This window comes from Acartia tonsa, chromosome 12, assembly GCF_053477335.1.
Source record: "Acartia tonsa isolate MP-2025a chromosome 12, ASM5347733v1, whole genome shotgun sequence".
Taxonomy (NCBI): Eukaryota; Metazoa; Arthropoda; class Copepoda; order Calanoida; family Acartiidae; genus Acartia; species Acartia tonsa.
Window position 1 is genome coordinate 2,971,338 of NC_137271.1, and position 26,237 is coordinate 2,997,574.

General features: G+C 31.1%; 2 protein-coding genes across 4 annotated transcripts in view; one reads left to right on the plus strand and one right to left on the minus strand.

The window, feature by feature from the left end:
- The window catches only part of LOC145334086 (isocitrate dehydrogenase [NADP]-like), a 341,086-nt gene that overhangs the window by 272,589 nt on the left and 42,260 nt on the right, over positions 1 to 26,237 (minus strand). The gene's annotated exons all lie outside the window — the stretch shown is intronic.
- Positions 1 to 26,237, plus strand: part of LOC145334088 (cdc42-interacting protein 4-like) — a 111,131-nt gene that overhangs the window by 18,193 nt on the left and 66,701 nt on the right. The window contains exon 1 of one of the 3 annotated variants that reach the window (XM_080179370.1): positions 10,054 to 10,106. The exons of the other annotated variants lie outside the window; for them this stretch is intronic. The gene's annotated coding sequence lies outside the window, so the exon portion shown is untranslated. Of the gene's footprint in view, positions 1 to 10,053; positions 10,107 to 26,237 lie in introns of those variants that run through there. 3 annotated transcript variants of the gene reach the window in all.

Sequence of the window (26,237 nt, forward strand, 5' to 3'; positions counted from 1 at the left end):
GCCTTTTTAAAGATTTCTGGAGACCTGGAGGATCAGGACCTGCAGGGTCATACCTGGAACTTGAAATTGACTTTAACACCTGTATTTCATATGAGAATGTACTACTAGAGGATATTTTAGTATTTTAATGAGATAAAATGCTTTGTTTAAGTCAAAAAAATATTTTTGCTCTTTACCTGGATGACCCTGCCAGGTTTGCTGGCATCCTGTGCCCGCCAGGATGGAGATATTCAAAAATTCCAACTCTCAGTTATGTGTCATACCCATACTTAAAAAGTCAAGCAGTTTGGGCTCTTTATCTTTCACACACAGAAAATGAGAAAGAAAAAACCGGATGGGGGGGCGTTCAACGCCCCCCCCCCGGACCGTTAAGGGTTAGATCACATAAAAATTTGTTATAAAAAAGTAGAAAAATCAACATGTTTAAAATGGACGTACGGACATTCTGGTAATGATTTTCAAATACTCAAAGAGGTTAACGCCAAAATTATCTTTTGTCCTAACCCTGTATTATTGGCCAAGTAAAAAATGGTCAAAACGCATTATAGAGAAATCTATAGTGCATTGTCTTGTAAAGCCTATTATAACAAAAATGACAACATCCATAAAAGCGAAGTTCAAAAAATAAATCTATAAGTATAGATGTATAATCCAGACAACTACCTGAATTCAGTGTTGGGGACTTTTTTCGTCTGCTATCAAGTTACTTTTTGCTCTTTTGTAGCGACTTGACTGTGTTAATATTTGTGACGTTATTGGCTGATATTCAAAGACCCAATTGAAAGTCGGAAAAGGTACTACTGGGTGGAGACATATAGTTATTTAACCCCTTACCCCTCCACTGTGTTCCAGAAATCCCGAAAAATGACAAAAAATCATAGAGAGTGTATATTTGAACATTTTGATGAAATTTTATTTAAAAAGCAATAAGTATACATATATCTTTTAAAATAATGGTGAAAAATACTTATAATAAGGGTTTTACACAAGGGGCGTCAAGGGGGGGTGTAAAGATAGTCTAATAAGCACATATCAGAAGCTGCAACTTCCTTTGTTTTTGAGCTACATTGACGGGAATTATATCAAAAGATATTGCACAACCCAATAAACAATGTTTGGTAACCCTTAACAGTCGGGGAGGGGGGGGGGGTGGGCAACCCCCCCCCCCTTTCTGGTATTTTCTATCTCATTTTCTGTGTGTGAAAGATATAGAGCTGTAACTGAGTGACTTGTTTAAAATGGGCACGACACATAACTGAAAGTTGAATATCTCCATCCTGTCGGGCACAGGATGCCAGGATACCTGGCAGGATCATACAGGTAAAGAGCAAAAATATTTTTTTATGACTTTAACTTTCATCTTAACAAATACTAAAATATCCTATAATACTACATCCCAATATGAAATATAGTTGTTCAAGTAAATTCCGGTTCCAGGTATTATCCTGGAGGTCCTGATCCTGCAGGTCTCCTGAAATCTTTAATTAGCTCCTGTTACCTCAATTTTTGACTTAGAGACTTCAAATTTTTAACTTAAGCTATTCTAACAACATTACACGACCAACTAAAATTTCATGAAAATCTGCAGCCGTTTTCCCGCCGACCGCCGCCCCTGGAATTTATATTTTGAGATTTTTAATACAAAGTTTACATACAGATCAGTCATTTTCTTACTCATTTTCTGTGTGTATTTTTAAGCAGGGAGGGATGGAACAATGGGCTGTTTATTTTTCTAGTCCACAATGTTTTATAATAGTGTTTTCTCATTTGTAGGCATAACAACTTTTAGACTTTATTAATTTGATTGGTTAGTTTATTAGTTGAGTGTCCAAACATTTCAACAACTAATTGTAATTTATAGGAGGGGCAATTTTGTGTATTAGCATTGGGGATATACATTAATTTATCGGCCATTGTAATATCCCTTTAGATCATAGATATGTAAGACTTTAATTTTATTTTCATTTTACTTTAAATGAAACAGTTTCTATCTTAATCAATATAAATTCTACTCTTCTTTGTTAATAAGTATGAAAGAACCTTTTGTGAAATGTTGCTCAATAAAAGGGTAAAGGGAGTATATAATGTTAAAAATATAAAATCAGAATATTTTTTCTCGTATTCATTCGAATCCGGTGGATAGGAACCGGTTCTCATCCATACGAAAAAACTATGTCTAGCATCGTATTATATCCAGTTTTCTACGAATATAGAAATGTACAATCATAAGATTAAAACCAGTTTTTTTAGCCGGTGCCTCCGGCACCTCGGGGCTAAAAAAACTAGTTTCAATCTCATAACTGTACTTTCTATATCCGCGGAAAGCCGTTTATAATACGATGCGAGAAATAACTATTCTTGATCAAGGAAAACACATACAAATTTTTAGACTTCTAGCTTTAATGGGATCCAAGATTAGTATATATCGAGCAGAACCCCCCCCCCCCCAATAAAAAGGTATGATAGTTCAGATAATAGCTTAGACATTAATAGATAATCTTTAATTTAATTATAAATCATGTATGTACTTTAAGTTTAATTGAATAGGTGTTTGAAATAATAAGAAATATAAATTACTTTTGTATTAAAAATTGTTATTTTTTTGGTAGACCCTAGTTACTTAAGAGCTTAAAAAAGCAAACTTCGCAAGATTTCGGAAGATTAGGCTAAGGTTCTATGATATTATACATAGTTCTAATTTGCTCATACGAGAGGATTTTATTGCCATCCTTTGCCATTTTTAGTTCTGGACCCAAACGTAAAATTTTCATTTCAAGAAAATTGTTTATCTTACAAGAAACGGGTATGTCTAGAAAAGTACCTACAATTACAACAAAAAATGGAGATTTGACTTCTTTTAAAAGCTAAACGTATAAATTATTATATACTGATTCCAAAAATATATAATACTCAAAAATAGCTTTAAAAATAAAGGGTCCACACTGATTTGAAATGTAGTTTAGTTGACCGAAAAAATAGTTGTTTACTAAACCCCGAACCACTTCATTATGCAATCTACATTTTCCTGGATATTTTGTCTACGGTAGACCATAAGTGTACAGCTTTACAGTACATTGTTTCTATTCGTTAAAGCAACACGTATGATAAAAGAAAAAGATTCTTTTTAAAGTAAAATGCTTATATTTCAATCAAAATCTATATTTTTTTATTTTTTACCGATCCACGTCATTATGCAAATCAAAAGAAAATCAATGAGAAAACGTTTGTTTTGCACTTTTCTCCAAGTTTAAAAAATGATTCTGATAAAATAGCAATATTTTAAGGGATTTATACATTAATTATAATGAAAAACAGTTTAAGGTAGATTTTAATGATTTTTCTAAATAAGAAATAATTGAAAAAAAGAAATTCTATCCTTATCACTTTAGAGGACAGCTGCTGACCCCCAGTCTTATGGATGAAGCTAAATACATGTTAAAGATAAAAATTACCCTGAAAAGTATACAAAAATGTTTTTTGATGTGTTAAAAAAAATCCATTTTAAAATCTTAATTTTGAGGATGATGGCCTTTAAGATGCTCTTACTGGTGGTGATGGTGAGCTAAATGTTATCAAAGTACATGACCATTACAACAACTTGTCTATTAACCTATGTGCCATTTTTTGTAGTCATAGCAGCCTCCAGTGGAGCCTCTCGACATGAAATATAACCATTATCTAAAAACTACATTATTTACTTTATGAATATTAGTAATTAAAATTGCAATTTTTTTCTTTTTTAATATTGCTTGGCTGGAGGCTGCTATGACTACAAAAATTGGACCATAGTTCAATATATAAGTTTTCTTCAAGGGCATGCACTTTGATAACATTTAGCTCACCATCACAACCAGTAAGAGCATCTTAAAGGCCATCATCCTCAAAATCAAGATTTTAAAATGGATTTTTTTAACACATCAAAAAACATTTTTGTATACTTTTCAGGCAAATTTATATTTTTTACATGTATTTAGCTTCATCCATAAGACTGGGGGTCGGCAGCTGTCCTCTAAAGTGATAGGGATAGAATTTCTTTTTTTCAATTATTTCTTATTTAGAAAAATCAATAAAATCTACCTTAAACTGTTTTTCATTATAATTAATGCATAAATCCCTTAAAAAATTGTTATTTTATCAGAATTATTTTTTAAAAGTGGAGAAAAGGGCAAAACAAACGTTTTCTCATTGATTTTCTTTTGATTTGCATAATGAAGTGGATCGGTAAAAAATACAAAAATATAGATTTTGATTGAAATATAAGCATTTTACTTTAAACAGAATCTTTTTCTTAATTATCATACATGTTGCTTTAACAAATAGAAACAATGTACTGTAAAGCTGTACACTTATGGTCTACCGTAGACAAAATATCCAGGAAAATGTAGATTGCATAATGAAGTGGTTCGGGGTTTATGATGAAAAGGAACTTAATTCCAAACCTCTGGTGTAATTACACATCAAATTCTTATTTTTCATAGTAAAGAGCTAATTCTTTCGGCTTTATTTTCAAAAGCTTGTATATATTACTCAACAATTGTTTAAAAGTGTATTTTCCAAAATGTAAAAATCGATTTTTTTGTCACTGTCAGGAACATAGTGCCCTCTATTGATTTACTTTAATGTTTAAAAGCTACAAATACCTAAATTGACGTGTTTTCAAACATACCTTTAGAATTGTAAGTTTTAAATTGATAACTTAATTCTACCAGACAAATGTTTTGAACAGATATGACAATTCTTACATGCCGTAGATTTATTTAGGATGGGGGTGTCTTATTCACCTATAAAATAGCTAAAAACCATCGTAGGACTAATAGCTATATTCTCTGAAGAGTAGACCCTAATCAGTTCAGCAGTTACCGAGAACTTAAGCTTCAGACAGACAGACGGACAATCATTGTTTTACATTTTATTGTAGATGTATTTTACTAAAGCCTATAATAAAAATTTTATTGTAAAAGTTATCTAAGGTATTTATTTATGACTATTTTTCAAGGATTGGACATTACAATTGTAAATTATACGGGTCCCCAAAGTTTTATAAACTAATTTTAATCTTTGGGGACTTTTCATAATCTTTTATTAGCACAAATCAACAGTGTCCAAATTTTTTCACCAATTATCTTAATTATTAAAAGGGGTAATTTTGTTTATCATATTATAGAATTTTTATCTCTATCCCAGATAAATTTTCACCTTTAAAAAAAACAATAATATTATATAAATTCTTTTATAAATTTCCAAACCCTTATATGTCATACAATATTTTTAAAAGCGAAGCTTTTCTATAATTAAGGTCGATCAGTCCGTCCGTCCGTCACAGACAGTTAGCTCTTTTCGTTAATTTAAACAGGCTGGAATTGTCATATCGATTTCAAACTTTGCATGATGATTCCTGTAGTATTTAGGTACAATTTAAAAGCGTAGCAACTCTATAATGGATACTAGAATGTCCTTACGTCCATTTTTAACATGTTGATTATTAATCTTTTAAAAACTAATTTTTATATGATAAAATTATCCGATTGTTCTGATTTATGGAATACTGATTCCTATTACAACAAAATACAATATAATAAGCGAAGCATCTCTTTAATCAAGTTCTAAAAATGTAAGCATATTCTTAAACAATATTCAAGCATGTCCTTTATCTTGTATTTAAGCAGTTTTTCAACAAATTTACTTACAATCTTCAACTTTTATTGATTTATACTGTGATTATTCAGTTCTGAAACTCTACCGTTTCAGAGCTTCGCTTTAATGGATGTTGTCATCCTTGTTTTAAAGAGAATCTTTTCTTTAGTTTAAAATATAAGTATTTTTTTTAATTTACCCAAAATTTTAAAGGCATTAAATACACATGGGTCTTAAGGGATAAGATATTGTACATCCCAAATGATGATGAACAAAAGTCCCTCCTTCTGTAGATTAATTAAATAGTTAAATAGTTCGTTTACTTTCCACAAATAAAAAAAAACATTATAAAACTTATGATAACGAGTGTTATTTTCAGTCTAATGTCCCCTCCCTCCCTGATTATAAATATATCATCATATCAATATTAAAATCAGTAAACAATCAAACAAACGAACGGTGTGTCTTCACATCCGCTTATTATCACAACTGTATAATATTCGCTAAATAGCAATCGATATGTTATTACTTGGATGTTGCACCAGATTTTCGTTTACTATGATAAAATTATCCCTCCATCTACCCCCTTCCATCCTATTGGATGAACAAACTGACCAATAAAAGCGGTCCATATTTTGAACCTGAATTGACGACAAATTCTCTTCAGTCAATATATCCACGTATATATATATCCATTATAATGGCAAAATAGTAAGATTTGTTTTTAATTATTGAAATTGAAGCATTTTGATTTTACGTAATAAAATGCGGTTCTGATTATTTAATAAAGAGATGCTTTTGGGGAAATGAATGAACACCCCCGCCCCCCCCCCCCCCCCATTAAAAAATACCTCATAATAATAACCCTACCCCGCCCTCAAAATACCTTTAAAACTAACCCCTTTCCTTCCCTTTATTTAAGTCTGTAACCAACCCCCCCCCCCTCCTAACCATTAACCTAACACCCCTTTTTTTTATTTTTTTATTAACAAAATACTACATAGGGAGGGAGTGGACAATGGGCTCTTAAAATTACTCTGGAACCCAAAGTTTTAAAACCACCTTATCTAAATCGTTATAAACTTTGAATACTTTTATTGAATTTTGATTGGTTCCAAATTAATAGTGTATAAATTAATAATTTTAATCTACCAAAGACATAATTTTGTTTCATTAATGGGGATGAATATAAATTTATCGTCCATTGTCTTATCCCTTCAGTTTCATGATAACTACCGTTTGTCCTTTCTGATTATTTGAGATAAGTGTTTGATTTTTGGTATGTAGATTTCCCATAATTAATATATTCATCAAATTGAGGAAAATATTTAAAACCCATCAAAGTTTCATATTTATATGATAATTCTTTCATATTTAAAATCTAAAATTATTTGATTGTGACGTAATATAAGAAAGCGTTGATATTAACTCTTTATAAAGCTTTAATTTCATATATACTGTTATGTAAGAAATGGATATAAAATACGTGGATATATTGACAGGGGAAAATTTATCGTCAACTTAGGTTGCTAATATTGTCCTTATTTGTTTGTCAAATCGTTCATCCAGTAGAAGGGGAGGGGGTAATGTGAGTACATAGGGGTATCATTATTTTAGCCAACTGCAAGTTTCACTTTATTAGAGTACATGAAAATTTGTTGCAACATCCAAGTAATAATATATCGAATATGTAAGTATACAGGCATAGGTCAATGAACAATTAAATAATCATCACCAAATTTTAAATTTATATAATTAGTAACCTTTAATTATTGGGGGGAAGAAAGGTGTGTAGAATAATTTAACCCCCAGTAACCCCACCCTCCCTGAGTTAAAGCAAAAATTGGGTCAGCTGAATTTGTGTTATCGATTGTGTACACAGTTTCCTCGGTGTTTCCTGAATCCTCAACCTATCTCAATATATACAATTAGCTAAAAAGGCTTAAATTTTTTTGTTAAAGTTTGAAGCTTTTTTTTTGCTTGTAGTAAATACTGAGATAGGATGAGGAAACACCGAGGAAACTGTGTACACAATCGGCAACTCAAATTCAACTGACCAAAAATTGTTATCAAAGTTTCCATCTTCCGCTATCAATGCTATATAGTATTAAGTAGTTTTAAGCGGGCTTTTGATATTATAGCTGATATAACAGGTAGTGAGTCTATTTTTGGAATCGATGCTACTCTATAATTATTGTATGTCTGTATTTTTTTATTGTACCTGGTATAAAAGGTAGTGTGGTTATTTTTAGCGAAGCTACTCTATTATTATTGTATGTCTGTACGTCTGTCTGACTGTATTTTTATTTTGTAGCTGATATAACAGGTATTTTTAGATTTATAAGCGAAGCTACTCATTATATTAGTGTATGTCTGTACATCTACCCTTACTGTATTTTTAGTAGCGAAGCTACTCTATAATTCACTTTGTCCGTCCGTCCGTCAGTCCGTCAGTCCGTCCGTAACGCTATGGGGGAAATGGGATTTACTCAGCTCCTATAAAAGATAGGATGCTGAAATTTTTTGACAACATTCCCATCATTAAGGAGCACAATTGACTATAAAACGTCATTGGCGGTTGGACCGCTTTTTAGCAGGTTTTAGGCTATTTTTATATTTTTCACATTTTTCTCCATATCTTCAGTATTTATGGTCCGAATTTCAAAATTTTTTCAGCTATAGATATCAAAATTAAATTTCCTGTCGTTTAAAGAAAACAGCCATAAAGCCAGACTGCCTTTAAGCAGGTTTTAGGCTATTTTTATATTTGTCTATTTTTTCTCCATATCTTCAGTGTTTATGGTCCGATTTTCAAAATTTTTTCAATTATAGATATCAAAATTGAATTTCCCGTCTTTTAAAGAAACCAACCATGACGGCCAGACTGCCTTTTAGCAGGTTTTAGGCTATTTTTATATTTTTTACATTTTTCTCCATGTCTTCAGTGTTTATAGTCCGATTTTCAAAATGTTTTCAGTTATTGATATCAAAATGAAATTTCCCGTCTTTTAAAGAAAACAACCATGACGACCAGACTGCCTTTTAGCAGGTTTTAGGCTATTTTTACATCTTTCACATCTTTCTCCATATTTTCAGTGTATATGGTCCGATTTTCTTAAATTAAATTTTCTTTCGTTTTAAGAAACCAACCATGGCGGCCAGGGTTTTGGCTATTTTATATGTTTTACATATTTCCCCATATTTTTTTTTTTTTTTTATCCAATTTTCAAACTTTTTTTGAATATCAGTATCAAAATAATTTTTCTCATTATTATGAGCATCTTTTATGTAATTTACTTTGACCATCGTCATCAAACAAAATAAAACAAGGTTTTGTGTTTATTTTAACCAATAAATCTATTCTTGATTTTAATAAATACCCTTTTCCCATCTACAATTTTTTTTGCTTCGCTACTTATGGATGTTGTCATCCTTGTTATATTATAGCTGATAAAACAGGTAGTCAGGTTTCTTTAGCGAAGCTGCTCTATTATTTTTCTATGTCTGTCTGTCTGACTGTATTTTTTTATTATAGCTGATATAAAAGTTATTGAGGGTATTTTTAGTATTACCATAAGCGTATTATGTCTGTACGTCTGTCTGACTGAAATATGTTTAAATAAAAAACACCCATATATTTGTTTAGATTTTTGAATATTTAGGAATTCGTGTTTGTCTATTTAAAACAAGATTTTGATCATAAATCCTTATGATAAAGTAACAGGATGTGTGTTTGTCTATTTTTCTTTTTGTCTGCTTGTTTGTTTGTACCGAAGGATCTCGCTCACCGCTAAACTTATTTTACGTAGAGAGTTCAATGCAACATATACATCAACACAACATAGATATATTCGAAATAAATATATTTGAAAAAAAAACATTTAAAGTGCCACTAGAGGTCTCTAGGGGCCTTTCCGCTAGTAAGAAATGTGTAATATATAAATATTAATATAGAATATGCATAGATAGATATAGGATTTCCAAGTGTCTCTATCAAGTATTTGTCTAAGTCATTCTTTAGACGTTAAGGCCTTTAGAAATTTGTTTATTTTTTTGTGTGTGCTGGTTTAGTTTTTGATCTAAAATTTCCGCCTATCAATTTGATCGGCTATTTATTCAAATATTTATAAATATATTAAAGAGCATCCAAGCGTTGAACTTACGGGACTTTTATGGAATTTTGTTGGTTGGTTTATCATGTTGAGTGTCCAAACGTTTCAAACTGCTAATTGTAATCTACAGAAGGAGTATTTTTTTTGTTTTACCATAGGGGATAAATATAAATTTATCGGACATTGTCTTAGATCCACAAGTGAAATTATTGTTAGCTTTTTTTACTACCCTATGAACATGTTAATTAAACTAAATATAATTATTTTGTTTATAATTAATAATTTAAAAATTGTTGTTTTAGGTACGTTTGTGACAGATTCAAAAAGTGAATTTCAAAACTTCAAAATTCAATGCTAAAGGTATTTAACTTTAATTAGCGGTTGAGCCCCTACCATCTAGGAGTTCTGTATAAGGGGTAGGGAGAGCAGATAAATAGCCTAAAACCATATAAATTTAAAAATCAAATAGCCTAAAACATTCCCGGGACCTATTGTAAAGTTCCTTTAAAATAATAATATCTAGTTAGATAATAAGACTTAAACAGCACCAATAGCTGCAGAGAACAATGGGTTGACAGAAAGACAGACAATAGGCATAGTGCAGCTTCTAGAGAAGCTTTGCTCATTAATGTCACACTAAAAATTTAGCCCTATAAGCCTGTTTTTGTATTGAGACATTTCCTTTTTTTTCAGTCCTTAGAAATGGCCGAAAATTTCTAGTCGAACAAAAAGTATCGCAATGCATTTTGTATACCACGCATTTTTTTTTGGCTAAATTATGTGCCATAGCCTTCAGGAAGCTTAAGGGATAAGACAATGGCCGATAAATTGATGTACATTCCCAATGATAATAAAGAAAATGTCTCATTGGTGAAAAAGCTTAAACAAACTAATTAAGATTTTTCAAAAGTACCCAAAGATTTTAAGCCACGCACTGAGAGAAGGTGTTTATCATACTTTGGGTACCAGTATAATTTACAGTCCAAAGTCACCTCCCTTCCTAGCCATAGCCACTCAATAAGAGTGTTTTTGCAATTCAGCTAATTTGCTGTAAAATCAAGTTGCAAGAAAATCTAATTTTCAAAGTTTCATATTATTCGGTAAGTGGTGTTCATAGCTTTTGGACCAACAAAATAACCAATACAAAAATCAACGTATTAATTGTATCTAAAAGTTAAAAGCAATCATCATATATGTATAATTAAAGAATTTTTGGTTAATTTGTAAAAATGCTTTCAGGACCAAATTTCAAGCATACATTGGTGATGGCATATAAATTTTTGTATATGTATATTGAATCTGAGAGGGTGGGGACATTGGGCTGTTTATTACAGTAGTCCCCAAAGTTTTACAATAATGTTTACTTATTCGGTGACTAAATTACTTTGGGGGCTTTTAATGATTGGTTGGCTCAGTAAGTTGGGTGCCCAAACGTTTCAACCAATTGAAATCCGCAAACTGTAAGGGATTTACACCAGATGTTGATGTTCTCTAATAAAGTGAAAGTCACAGCTGGCTATAATAACAATATCCACCATCCAGCCTCTTTAATCCTTCCCCTTCTTTCCTACTGGATGAATAAACTGACCAATAAATGAGATTCGGGTCAATTTTTCCCCTGTCATAATATCCACGTATATTTTAAATCCATTGGCGCAAATCAAATTAGCCACCATTCTAATAGATTAAAATGAACATATTTTCTAATTTTTCTAAACCAAATTCAATATTCTAAGGTCGACCACAAAAGTTCAAAAGGTTTTGGCTTAAAATATTTCTTCAAAAATGTTGATTTTTAGACAAAAAATGTCTGTTCCTTTTTAATGTTGTATGATTTTCTTTGATGATAACAATTATAGCATATCATTTCAAAAATAATGAAATTTGTCCTAATTATGGTTATTTTTTACTTGCAGAGATTTAATGTATGACGTATTCAATTCATCCCCAAAATTATTGGATGTTAGATTTGTGTTAAAGAGTGGCTAATTTACTGGACCCCAAAGTTTTATAAACTTATCTTAGCGGTCCTCTACAATATTTTCTTTTTCATTTTAGGGTCAAATACTGTAAAGAGGGTGTGGTACCCTCCCAAAATAACATCCCAGGACCTATAAGAAGCTTAATTGTAAAGGAGAACCATATCGGATTAGAGGTTAGGGAGATCATTACAAACAGACACATACAGATCCTTTTGCTTTAATATACGGATTGTCTCATCATTTAAGACTGAAATGAAAAACTCCAATTTATAAAATATGATCTGCATCTCAAAGTACAGGTAACTTATAAAAATATTTTTTGCTACATTTTGAAAACGCTAACTTCGTGAGTAGAAGGAAATTTGATAAATATTTATTAGAATTGTTTTAAATGAAGCTTTTTCAAGCAATAAATATAAGAACAATTGGATAAATTTTATGGTTTTCAATGTCATACGTATTAATGTTTTTAGTAGCGAAGCTACTATATAATTCCAAATTTTTTGAAGCTCGACAGTGTCCGAAAAAATGAGCCGTGTGACGTCAATAGATCCATCTGTTTTTCTATCCCACTTCTTATCATCTCTCCCTTTTATGACGTCACACGACTCATTTGTTTGGACACTTTGTCGAGCTTCCAAATTTATGTTCATCGGTCTGGCCATACGTCCGAAACAGTAAAAATCTTTTCCAGTATGTTTTTAAAACCGATTAATATCCGCTGGATTCGGAAAGTTACTGGCAATATTGAAAAATCATTGATGAAATCGTATTTCAGACAATTTTCCAAGAATATTAATAGTTTTTATCTTAAGATTTTTCATTTTAGTATCCGCGGAAAGCTGTCTATAATACGATGCGATAAATTAATATTCTTATATTTCAAATTCGTAAATTAAAAAATATTTCTTAAAATTGTTAATTATTAAATTATTAATTTATAAACCACTTAATTTAAAAATTCGCACAATTTACCAAACAAAAACTAATTAATAAGCAAGTTTAAATTAGCAACAAGAACAAATAAGCTGTTAAGTAGTGCAGTTAAATATCATTAAAGAAATTCTATGATTTAAATAAAAAAGGTTTTTCTGTTGCATCTCTTTAATCGTTGAACTGATTCAAAATTTACATTTTAGAGAAGCTTCAAATAGCTCATTTGGATTCTACTAAATCTTGGCTAGTTTATTATTATATTTTATATTAGCGGATTCGCCCCCTAGAGGCCTCTAGAGACACGTAAAACTGTTTCTTTTCAATCTATTTTAAAATCAACTTTTATGTTTTTAGCTAATTACAAAAATGTCCGCAGACCGGCGTTTTTTTATGTAATTTATGTTTGTCGATTTCTCTGGGGAGGGCGGTGGAACCCTCCCCTAAAATAATTATAACTCTCCGGGACATACAAGGAGAATCCGATCGGTTCATTATAAGGATTATACATTTTATTAATATATGTTTCAAACAGATTCAATCGTACTAGATAAAGAGTTGCTTCGCCTCCTCTAATAATTAAAAATTTACTGTTAATTAGTAATTACGTACATAGTTTAGGATTTTTCATTCATTTATATTTATAATAGCATGTCTGTCTGTCCATCCGATTAGTTTTTTTTTTGATTTAAAGCTCAACAACTATAGAACTGAATAATTTCGCTCTTTAAGGGAAGCTTCACATAGATCCCTGGGTGGTTTTGAGCTATTTTCTTAAGGTTAAGCATTCCCTCCAACCTTGGAATTAAACGTAGCTTTGTATTATTAGAAAGCTACAAAAACATTACAATAAATAATATTCGAATAGTCATACTAAAATTATAAATTTTAATAAAATAATGACACACAGAAAACTGTCCCGAATTTGTATTAATTTTGAGGAACAAGACTCCAGTGACGTCATATTTTTCTTTCCCGAAAAAGGGAAGGGGGGAAGAAAATCTCTTCAAAAGAGATGGGGTAAACCCCCTTTTCTCCCATCTCTTTTTTCTTCCCCCCTTCCCTTTTTCGGGAAAGAAAAATATGACGTAACTGGAGTCTTGTTCCTCAAAATTAATAAAAATTCGGGACAGTTTTCTGTGTGTCAAAATAATTAATGAAAAGATTTTTTTTGGCAAAGAATGATGTTATTATTTTATTTGTATATTTGTTTAGAGCGTGTTGTGGTCTGTTTTAGTCGGATAGGAACAGTTATTCTAATGTTCGTTTGTCCGTTAACCGCTGAACCGATCGATTTCTCCATTTTAGGACAGCTTCATATTGGCCTTTGAATGGTTTAAGGCTATTTTATTTTTAGTTATTTGTTTATGTGCTTCTTTTTTGCAGAGATCTTAAGGAATAAGCCAATGGGCAATAAAATGATATATATCCCTTAAGATTAAAATTATTGGTTGAAAAGTTTGGACACTACTAGTATCAGAATTCAATCAAAGTACCCAAAGTTTTTTTAGTCAACGTAGTTGTAACAGTTTGGGTACCAGTATAGTTTACAGTCCAATGGCCCCAACCTCCCTAATTATTTATTTTTTAGAACACTTGTCCCATGATTCTAGTATATGTTTACACCTGTTTAGAAATTCCTAGCACTCACACACACACACACACACACACACACACACACACACACACACAACCAAATTAGAATTATGAATAAAGGATCTGTCGTTAAAAAAGAATTATAAGTATGTCCATAGTAAAATTTTGGTTTTAGTAAAATCTTGGAGGAGGAAATTTTTCTATGGGAGGGTACCAACCTCCAAACAATTAGAAATCTTCCGAGGATCTATGAGAATCTTCCCTGTAAAGAAGAACCATCAGCGGTTATCGAGATCCTTCTGTACAGACAAACACACACAGACCCTGTTACTTTTATATAAGGACTAAAAAAACAATTAAATATCTTTTAACATTCCTGATTAAAAATAAAACAAAGTTCAAAGATTAAAATCATCGAAATGGAAAATTTTAAAAAGCTTTCTTATTTTTTTTTTATTAACATATAATTCAATATTTTTTTCGCCAAAGTATTATCATATTAGAAATTTTGGATCTACTGCAGTTCACGGTAAAATATTGCTGGTAACGAATATTGCTAAAAATCTATTAATTTAAAAGGCTGCTAGCTGCCATACAGCTGAACGTGCAGATCATGCCCGCACACTATTTTAAGCAGCATAAGAAGGCCTACAAATAATCTGAAATAGCCACGAACCAATAATGCATAATTATCTCGCAGTGCAGAGAAATGCACGAAAAAGGCCTATTTTACGCGTTTTTTCTTCAGTGAAGCTTTCCCTGTGCATCATTGTATCTTGGCTATTCCATATTATTTGTAGGCCTTCTTATACCGCTTAAAATGGTGTGCGGGTATGGTCTTTACGTTTAGCAGTTTGGCAGCTAGCAGCCTTTAAAATTCATAGATTTTTAGCAATATTTGTTACCAGCAATATTTTACTGTGAACTGCAGTAGATCCGAAATTTTTTTTTCAAAATTCAAATAAATTTATCTGTCTCACAAGCTTGATAATAAGTGCAGCTATAAATGCTGAAAATATATATTTATATATTCAGGGAGGGAGGGGACATTGTGCTGTTTATTACACTAGTCAACAAAAGTTTTATGATGTCGTTTTCTTATTCGTTGGCTTAACTACCTTAGGGACTTTTATTGAATTTTGATTGGTTGGTTCATTTAGTTTAGTTTAGCACGTCTCAACCACTAATTGTAATATACAGAAAGGTTAATTTTGTGTATCATCATTGGTACATCAATTCATCGGCCATTGTCTTATCCCTTTAGATATATAGATGATTGATAGAAAGATATAAAATTATGATCACCTGTTTATTTCAATAGAGAAATTTATATATTTTTATTTTAAAAATCTAATTTCGGATAATATCAAAGCCGTTATTTACATAACGGGTGTCAAAAATATGTTTTGGTTTTCCGTATTTTATTTATTATTAGTTTATGGTTTCAGGACATTCGCAGGAGTGACAAACGCCGCAGTGTCTCAAATATTAAGTTAATTAAATATTTCTGTACAGGTTAGGTTAGGTTAAAACATGAATACAAATGAGCCCCCCGAAGGGGTTAGGCATTGAAAAAAACTATAGTAACATAGTTTAAAATAGGTTAGGTTAGGTTAAGGCTCCACTCCGACGTCCATTTTCTATTCATAAGAATTTGAAATATCATATGATTTGAACGAATTTTCGGCAATATTTTGACACCCGCGTTTATATTGGTTGTTTATGCTTCGATACCCACCACCAGTTCTAAATAAGACATATAATAACAAGAAAAAACGCAAGGATAGATAGAAAATGAGATAGAAAATTGATACAGAAGATAGAAAATTGATAAATAATATATATAGATATAGAAAAATGTTAGACTAATTATTTATCGTATCGTATTATAGTCAGCTTTCCGTGGATATTAAAATGTAGAATTATAAGAGTTTAAACCATTTTTTAGACCCGATGGCCGAAGGGACTTTCCAACAAAACTGGTAACAATTATATTTTATTTTAAAATTAGTGGAAAATTGGCTATAGTAAGGTAAACTTTACTTTAGGTAGACTTCACATAGGTTCCTTGATGGTTTTAGGCTATTAAATTTTTACTTTCAAGTCTTTTCTAGCTATTTTTCTAGAAGTCTCTTTCTGCCTTTTAAATACAAAGCCCCTAGATGCTAGGGGCGCATCCAATAGTTTGATGAAAGCCCATATAATGTAAATTTAATCTAAGATTTAAGTGCGATTAAGAGTAAGTGTTAGTTGATTTGCTTGTCTAATGGTTAGTATACATTATTAAATATCAGGGATCTTAAGGGATAAGACAATAAATGATAAATAAATTTTCGACCCAAAAATGATGATAGACAAATTTACCCTTTCTTTAGATATCAAATTAAGGATTTACTATACCAAAACTTATATAAGTACCCAAAGTTTGAAGCAAATAGATTTAAGAAAAAGGGGTTATAAACTTTGGGTACCAGTATTACTTTAATCTTAATTTTTTGTTTCAATTTTCCAGTGTCCAAACTTTTCAACCAATATTAGCGATCTAAAGAAGGGGTAATTTTGATTATTATCATTAGGGATGTACATCAATTTTTCGCCTAAAAGTCGGGTATAGTCCCATTCGTGGCAACGCACATTAAGGGGCGATTCTTCGTATTTTTCACAGTAGCTTTTCTCCTATTCACTAACCCTGCGGAGCCAATTGCCTAACCACGCAGGGCAATCACCTAACCGAATATAACCTATAAAAAAGCCATTTAAAAAATACGACGAATCGCTCCTTAAGGGGCGTTACCACGCAAGGGACTATTCCCCAAAAGTCTTATCCCTTAATATCCCTGGTTATTAAGGATCTAAAGGGAGAAGACAATTGCCGATAAATTAATGTTCATCCCAATGTTGATAAATAAAATTATCCCTTCTATAGATTACAATTAGTTGTTAAAACGTTTGGACACTCCAAATAAACCAGCAAATCTAAAATTAGGGAAAGCCCCAAAGTTGTTGCAAAGCAAAGCAATCGAATAAGAAACGTTATAATAAACTTTTGGGACTAGTGTAATAAATAGTCCAATATCCCCTCCCGCCCTGTCTGATAACGCCTAAAGGAAGGGTGGTGGTGATACGTTTGTTGTTGTTGTCTTGGTGTTGTGTATTTAAGGGGTTGGGTTGTTGATTAATAATCGGGGATAGGACATTGGATGTAGAATATTCGTGGATATTATGATATTATTTAGGTTGCTAATATGAATATAATATAATATAATATAATAGTGGCTAGTTCGTTCATCTAATATGAAGGGAGGGTATGGGCAAATGGATGGGTGGGAGTATCGTTATACATCCTATATTGTTTTTAAAATCCATTTACCTTACCCTGAACTACTACTTTAAATTAGATTTAATCCTACTGTATGATTTAACAGACCGACGTCCAGGGATCTAAAGGGATAAGACAATGGCCGATAAATTGATCTATATCCCCAATAATGACACAATTACTCATTCTGTAAATTATAACAAGTGGTGGAAGCGTTTGGACACACAACTTAATGAACAAACTAGTCAAAATTCAATAAAAGTCTCCAAAGTTGTTGAGTCATCTAATAAGTAAACGTTATTATAAAACTTTGGGGACTAGTGTAATAAACAGCCCAATGTTCCCACCCTCCCTAGTTAAAATCATCCTATTAAAATCATTGAAATCAGCCCTACTCCATTTGAGTTGTTAAATACTAGAAAACTGTTACTTAGAACGATATCAGTTTTTTTTTCAGACAGGCATAGTAAATTTTGATCATCAGGGATCTTAAGGGACAAAACATTGGGCGATACACATACATTCCTAATGATAATCAACAAAATTACCATTACTGTAGATTTAAATGTATGGTTGAAAGTTTTCTCAGTACTAGAAAAATATTTTCTTAGCCCTCTAATTATTACATTCTATTAATGTTTTTGTGTTTGTGTTTATGTATGCAGGGATCTAAAGGGATAAGAAAATGGCCGATAAATTAACGTACATCCCGATGATAATACAGAAAATTTCCCCTTCTGTAGATTACAATCAGTGGTTGAAACTTTTGGACACTTAACTTAATGAACCAACCAATTAAAAAAAGTCTCTAAAGTTGTTAACACTACAAATAAGATACAGTTATTATAGAACTTTGGGGACTAGTGTAATAAACAGCCCATTGTCCCCTCCCTCACTGTTGTGTATGTGTGTTTATTAGATTTGGATTTAATCTAATTAACTGTTCTTACAAAAACACAGAATTAAAAGTAAAACAAATTTGTCCAAAGAAACAAAAATATTCCAACCCCCAAAAAAGCTCCAACAATGGACAGATGAATGCTTAAGATAAGGACATGAGGACGTATGGAATAATCTAGTAATAGAGTAGTTGCGCTACTTTTAAGGATTACATACTTCTATATTTATGTATGGATGTACGGACGTACAGAATAACTTAATTATAGAGTAGCTGCGCTTTAACTAACGATTACATACGCACCTTTGAACGGACGGACGTTCAAGATAACCTAGCTATAGAGTATTTGCGCTACCTATAAGGATTTTTTCGGCCATATGAACGGACAGACGCATGGAAAAATCTAGTTATAGGGTAGTCGCGCTACTTATGAGGATAATATAAATATACTGCCAAACGAATGGAAGGACAGACGTATGGAATACCCTAGTTATAGGGTAACTGCGCTACTATTGCTACAAAGAGCTAAAATGAAATATATCAACATATTATACATTAAAATAAAGAAAATTATTTAGTTGAATTATCCAGTTTTATTTGTGTAGTTTTTAAGGATAACCTTTTAATATTTAATTCCCCCCATTACACGATTTTACTTCTAAGATTAATGTTCAGATTAGATTTAAATCGTGTTACTAACACTTGATAATTAACTATCTATCTGTCTATTTATCTATCTATCTATCCATCCATCTATCTATCTATCTATCTATGTTCTCTATTTATTTACCTATTTTTCTATCTATCTATCTACTCATCTCTATTTATCTATCTATCTACCAATATATCTAACTATCTACTCATCTCTGTCTATATGCTCATCTATCTATCTATCTACTGTTTCTCTAACCATTTATCTATCTATCTATTCATCTACTTATCTATCTATCTACTTATCTATTTATCTATCTATCTACCTATCTACCTACTCATTTATTTATCTATCTATTTATCCATCTATCTACTCATTTATTTATCTATCTACTTTTCTATTATGTACTCAACTATTTACTTACCTATTTACTCATCTATTCATATTACTATCTTTTCACCTATTTATTTATCTATCTATCTACTTATCTACTAATCTATTTATCCATCTATCTACTCATTTATTTATATATCTATCTATATATTGATCTATGATCTACCTGTCTATCTATTTATACATCTATTTATCTATCTATCTACATATGTATTTATCTATCTAACTATCTACTCATATATTTATCTATTTATCTATCTTATCTAATTTAATTTTACTTTTTAGGTAAGATTTATGAACATAATATGCACTGTCCGAAATTTCTTCACTGAAAATTTAGTAAGTTTAATAATTTAATTTTTATTTTATATAATTGTTTTTATATTAAAATCCATAACATTTAAAGGCCATGCAATGTTTCTTTACATCCTTATAACGGCCATACAAGTATGCTTTTAAAGTAAGCTTTGCATTAGTTTCAGGAAGAATCTAAAAGTTTGTACACTTTTAGTTTGGTACCAACCAATTAAAATTTAAAAGAAGACCCCAAACTTTTGATGTTTTTTCAAATTTTATATACTTTTTTTCAAAAATCATTATAGCATATGAAAGTATCAGGATGTCTTTTTGTCTGTCTGTCTATCCATATATTCCTGCGTAAAACAGTAAATAGCAGGGGGGGGGGGGGTAGAGGGCATTTGGCTGTTTATTGCTCTAATCCTCAAAGTTTTAAAGCAGCGTTTTCTTATTCGTTGAATCAACAACTTTGGGAATTTTTTATTGGTTTGTTCAACAAGTTCATTAAGTTTTAATTTATAGGGGAAATTTTGTGTATCATCATTGGAGATGTACATCAATTTATCGACAATTGTCTTAATCCCTTTAGTTCAATGGCTTAAAATATTAATTAGCATGTTAAACAAAGAAATAATTAGTAATCTTAGTTTTACCCCCTTCAGCAGTTATAGGTCTGGCCCTGAACCAGGGAGAAAGGTACCCAAAGTTTTATAACAATTTTTTTGTTGGGTACTTTTTTGAATTTCTTTTCAAACTAGTAAACTTCAATCATTTTAACCAATTATTTTATCTCACAGAAGGGAGAATTATGTTTATCATTATTGGGGATGTATAACAGTTCATCGTCCATTGTCTTATCTCTTAGGATCCATGTTTTTAACCCTATGAGCAATAATAAGACAGTAGCTGATAAATTAATGTACAACTCCAATGATGATACTCAAAATTACCCATTCTGTAGATTACAATTATTGGTTGAAATTTTTGGACACTTAACTAAATGAACCGACCAATTAAGATTCAATAAAAATCTCCAAAGTTGCTACGTAAACAAAGAATAAAACGCTATTATAAAACTTTGGGGACTAGTGTAATAAACAGCCAATTGTCCCCTCTCTCCTTGCATTATGACTATTGTATTAATTGTTTATCAAGCTTACAATAAATATTTTTTTTTTCGAAGTAATTTATTTTCCATTAACTTATCCTTTCCCTGTATGTAAGACTGAAGGGAGGGAGGGGACATTGGGCTGTTTATTACACTTGTCCCTAAAGTCTTATTATAACGTTTTTTTTTGTAAGCTTAACAACTTTTATTGGTTGGTTCATTTAGTTGAGTCCAAACGTTTCAACCATTAATTGATTGTGGATAATTTTGTGCATCATCATTGGGGATGTACATCGATTTACCAGCCATTGTCCTATCCCTTTAGATGCCTGGTAAGCAACATATGCAAATATGGCAGAAAGAACGCAAATTGTTTAAATTAACAGGCATTTCGTGACAAAACTATATTTTACATTTTTTCTTTTTTTATTTGGGCATTTTTAAGAATAGGTTTTCTGAAAAAAAAGTTAATTATTATTACTTGGATGTTGCACCAGATTTCATGATATCTGGCTAATAAGCCATACTAAATAAATCTTGTACAGCATCGTATTACAGACAATTTTCCACGATAATTGAAATAAAAGTCACAAAATAAATACCAGTTTTGTTAGCCCGGGCAATTGACCCCTAGGAACTAATAAAACTGGTTTTAATCTTTTATTTTAATTTTCAATGTTATTATCCGCGGAAAGCTGTCTATAATACGATGCGATAAATAACTATTTTTATTTATGAGAAAACAACGCCCCTTCCCTAACTCTAGGACGGAAGTTGAAAATAATAAAAAAAAGAAACAAGTTATTTTTCTAAGCATTTTTGGTGCTTTTACGTTCTAACATTTTGGGTGCCTTAAAAATATAAAGGGATAGATTAAGATTGTTTAGTTGATATGTTTGAACACTGCTAGTTTGTAAAAAACAATCAAGATTTAATAACTTTAGGTACCAGTATAATTCATTGTCCAATGTTCTGACCCTTCTATATCTACTACACATAAAATTATAACCCATATTTACTACATTTGTAAAAATCCAACTATTTGATTGCACAACCTTTGTCTGAAAGCCTTGGCAGTAATTTGCGCCTCTTTTGAACTAAGTTTGGTTTTAGGATTAACTTAACGTCTTTAGATATGACGTGATTTTAACAGAGATTCGAACTCTTGACTATAGGCTTGCTAATAGCTCTAAATTAGAATCATTTTATCGTAAAAACACTTTTATTTTGATTTACATGAAAAGACCAACAACGAAAAATCCAGGGAGGGAGGGGACATTGGGCTGTTTATTACACTAATCCCTAAAGTTTTATAATAATGTTTTTTTTATTCGTTTGCTTAACAACTTTGAAAACTTTTATTGAATTTTGATTGGTTGGTTCTAAAGCTTCAACCACTAATTATAATCTACATAAGGTTTAATTTTGTGTATAATCTTTGGGGTTGTACAGAAATTATTCGGCCATTGTCTTATCCCTTTAGATCCTTGTCAACAACAAAAATAAAACAACATGCGAAGTTTTGAGTAATTGTCTTTTATTTCAGGGAGGGAAAGGACCTTGGACTGTAAATTATACTGGTACCCAAAGTTTTGACACGGACTTTAAAAACTTCGTGAGACTTTAAAAAAATCTTGATTGAGTTGTTAATTATCTGTGTCTACACTTTTTAACCAATAGTTTTATTGAATTTATCATCATTGGGGGTGTACATCAATTCATCCACCATTGTCTTATCCCTTAAGATCCTTGCTTTTATTGTATGGCTTTAATTAAACACAACAAGAAGGCCTTTTTTGTAGGCCTATTAATCTTTACATTTTTTCTTGAAAAAAAATACATTTTCCAGTATGGCTTTGAAACCGACTAAAATCCGCTGGATTCGAACCAGTTCTCAGCTATACTGAAAATTTGGGTATAGTTCCTTTCGTGGCAACGCCACTTAAGGGGCGATTCGTCATATTTTCGAAATAGGTTTAGGTTAGGTTAGGTTATATTGGGTTAGGTGATTGCCCCGCAGGGTTAGTGCCCCTAGAAATAAGAAAAATAAGAAAAGCTTCTGTGAAAATACAAAGAAACGCGTAGCCACGAAATGGACTATACCCGAAAATTCCTTTATAACACCGTATTATAGACTTTTTCCAAGAATATCAAAATAAAAGTCATAATATTACTACCAGTTTTGTTAGCCGGGCCTTCGGCCCCTGGAGGCTTACAAAAATGGTTCATATGATTTTTCATTTGAATATCCGCGGAAAGCTGTCTATAATACTATTCTACCCTCCCTACCGTTATATATATAAAGAATTTCTTTGTATATATGATGACTCAAAAATTTTTTTTATGACCTTACGTTTTGTTTGGGAATTCTAATAAAAAAGGAAATATATAAAAAAACTCAAAGCTTCTATATAAGTTCTCAATGCGTTAGTTTGTCTAATAAGATACCGTTTACGGCTAAACCCATCGTTTCTTCATTTTTTTGGGGAAAGTTTTTGGTTCAAGCCTGGTCTTAAGCTATTTGGTTAAAGTTTAGAGTGATGATTTATATTAATATGGAATATTTATTTATCGCATCGTATTATTGACAGCTTTCGCAGATATAAAATTGAAATTGAAAATCCAGTTTTGTTAGCCCCGAGGGGCCTATGGGCCGAACTAACTAAACTTGTATTAATTTTATGATTTTTATTTCAATATTTGTGGAAACTTGTCTGTAATACTATGCTATACATGATTTTACAGTATGCAACTGAGGATACTAATCGGTTTCGAAGCCATACTGGAAAAGCAATAATGTGAATAAATTACATATATTCTACAGTTATCATTATTAATTACAATAACAAATAATAACTAATAGCATTCAATTTGTTATTGTTTCAATATTTAATGTATTATTGATAGGGATCTTAAGGGATAAGACTATGAAAGAAAAAGATTTACAGCTCCAATGATGAAAACACAAAATTACCCCTACAGTAGATAAAAATTATTGTTTTGAAAGTTTGGAAATGTAGTAACCAAAGTTTTTAAGCCAACCAATGAGAAAAGTGTTTTAATAAACTTTGGGTACCATTATGATTCAAAGTCCAATACTATCAGCTGCGCCACTACTATTTAGTGAAGGAGATCAGTAAAATAGCATCAAACCATCCCGGGAACTATGCAAATTTCCCCTAAAATGGAGAAGCCAATCGATTCAGTGGTAACTGAAATCTTAACGAACAAACAAAAACCTTACTACTTTACATATTAGGCTTGGCTTCGCCTCTGGATTCTAGAGGCCATTGTAAAATGCTCAACCTTTTTCTAAGACACACTCCTTTATTTATTTTTTTTTTAACAATAACTAGGTTATTGTTAAAATTATGATTCCTATAACAATAAAATTTAGTATTATCACAAAAGTAGTTTTAATTTGTTAAGACCTTAATATGTTGTAAATTTTTAACAAAAATGTCTTTAAAATCATCATCGAATAAATTAACAATATAACTTTAACAAATAATTATATGCTTAAAAACTATTGTTATTTACTTAAATATATAATTTTTAACATTTCCATAAGTAATAATTCTTAGGGAGGGAGATGACCTTAGACTGAAAACTATACTAGTTTGATTATCATAAGCCATACTGAAAAAACATGTATAGCATTGAGAAACAGAAATTTTTTTTATGAAATGTAATAATAATAGATATTTATCGCATAGTATTATAGGCAGCTTTTCACGAATATTGAAATAAAAATCATTGAATACCAGTTCTTTTAGTAAATAGTTTTTTAGTATACTTTTTATGCTTCCCACATTGATTTTTTTATCTTTTAGGTAAGGATGATTTTTATAGAAAACGGTCAGCAAATAGCTAATTAATTGCGTGAAGCGCAACGAAATATTATCTCAGTGAAAGCTTAAATCATAAGATTGTAAGAATTTATATACTTTTCTGGCCATAAAAGAAATACGTCTTAGTACATCTTATTAAAATGCTTGCTTTATGGTTTAATTGCTCAAAAAATAAGGATGTTTATGTCCAAAGAAGCGAATGTTTTGCTTTAATAAAAGATATGTTTAATGATATAAAGCTGACGAACATACCCTAGATATAGGAAAGGAAACAACATAAATCCTTATTTAAAATTAAATTAGGATATGAGTGTGTGTCTGTCAGTACCGAAGGATCTCGCTAACCGCTGAACCGATATGGTTCTCATTTATAGTTTAGCTACCCATAGTTCCAACGGAGAGGGTACCACTACTCTCTTAAGAAAATGGTCCTAAAAAATACACTACCGCCAAATTTTTCCCTCCGAGCATCAAATGCTCCTAGAGGCCTTTATTGGGGGTATATATAGAAGCTACGCAGCTAAAAAAGCCCAACATTTCAACATGCTATGCCGTGTTCAAATCTTTTTGAATTTAATTGAGTGCGAGTAACTACAAGAAAGGATTTTCATTAAAAACAACAATAATTTTAATCAATGGAAAGGGTTATTTTGTATATAATCATTGGCAATGTATATTAATTTATTGTTGATTGTCTTATCCCTTGGGATCCCTGTCACTGTCATTAAAATACGATAATAGCCTAAAACCTTACTTAGTAGAATAGACTTCCAAAAGGAGGAGGGGTTGGGGGGTAAGGGGGGTTTTAAAATACTTAAGAATAACCCTCTCAACCCTTTGAACCATCTCATTTTAAACGTATCAAAAAAGCTTGGACGTCCTTAATGGTATATACAAATTTGAAATGATATAAGTAAATTATTAATTTATGTTTAATTTGTTGCTTAAAACGAAATAAACCCTTGCTATTAAAAAAATCAACATATTCACAATTTTGCATAAACGTCAATATGCTACGCTAGTACATTTTAGAAGAAGGGGGGATAATCACGGCTTTTTACCATTCCAGGCTTTTTACAAGAATTCTAATATCTTTTTGCTATATCATCAATCTACTATCTATCTATCTATACATCAAGCTCCTTGTTGCTCTATCTATCTATCTATACATCTAGCTTCTTTTTTGCTTTACGTGATCTCTTTTTATTACAAACTATTGCTATTCATATATCTATCTATATATATATCTATTTATCTATGTATACGTCTAGCTCTTTTTGAATTACGTGATCTCTTTTCATTACAAACTATTGCTATTCATATATCTATCTATCTGTCTATTTATCTATCTATCTATTTATCTATCTGTCTGTCTATTTATCTATCTATCTTTCTAGAAAATCTCTTCTTTTTGTCTGGAAGTCATAACTAAGCATGATAATGAGTAGCGCCTATTTTGGGG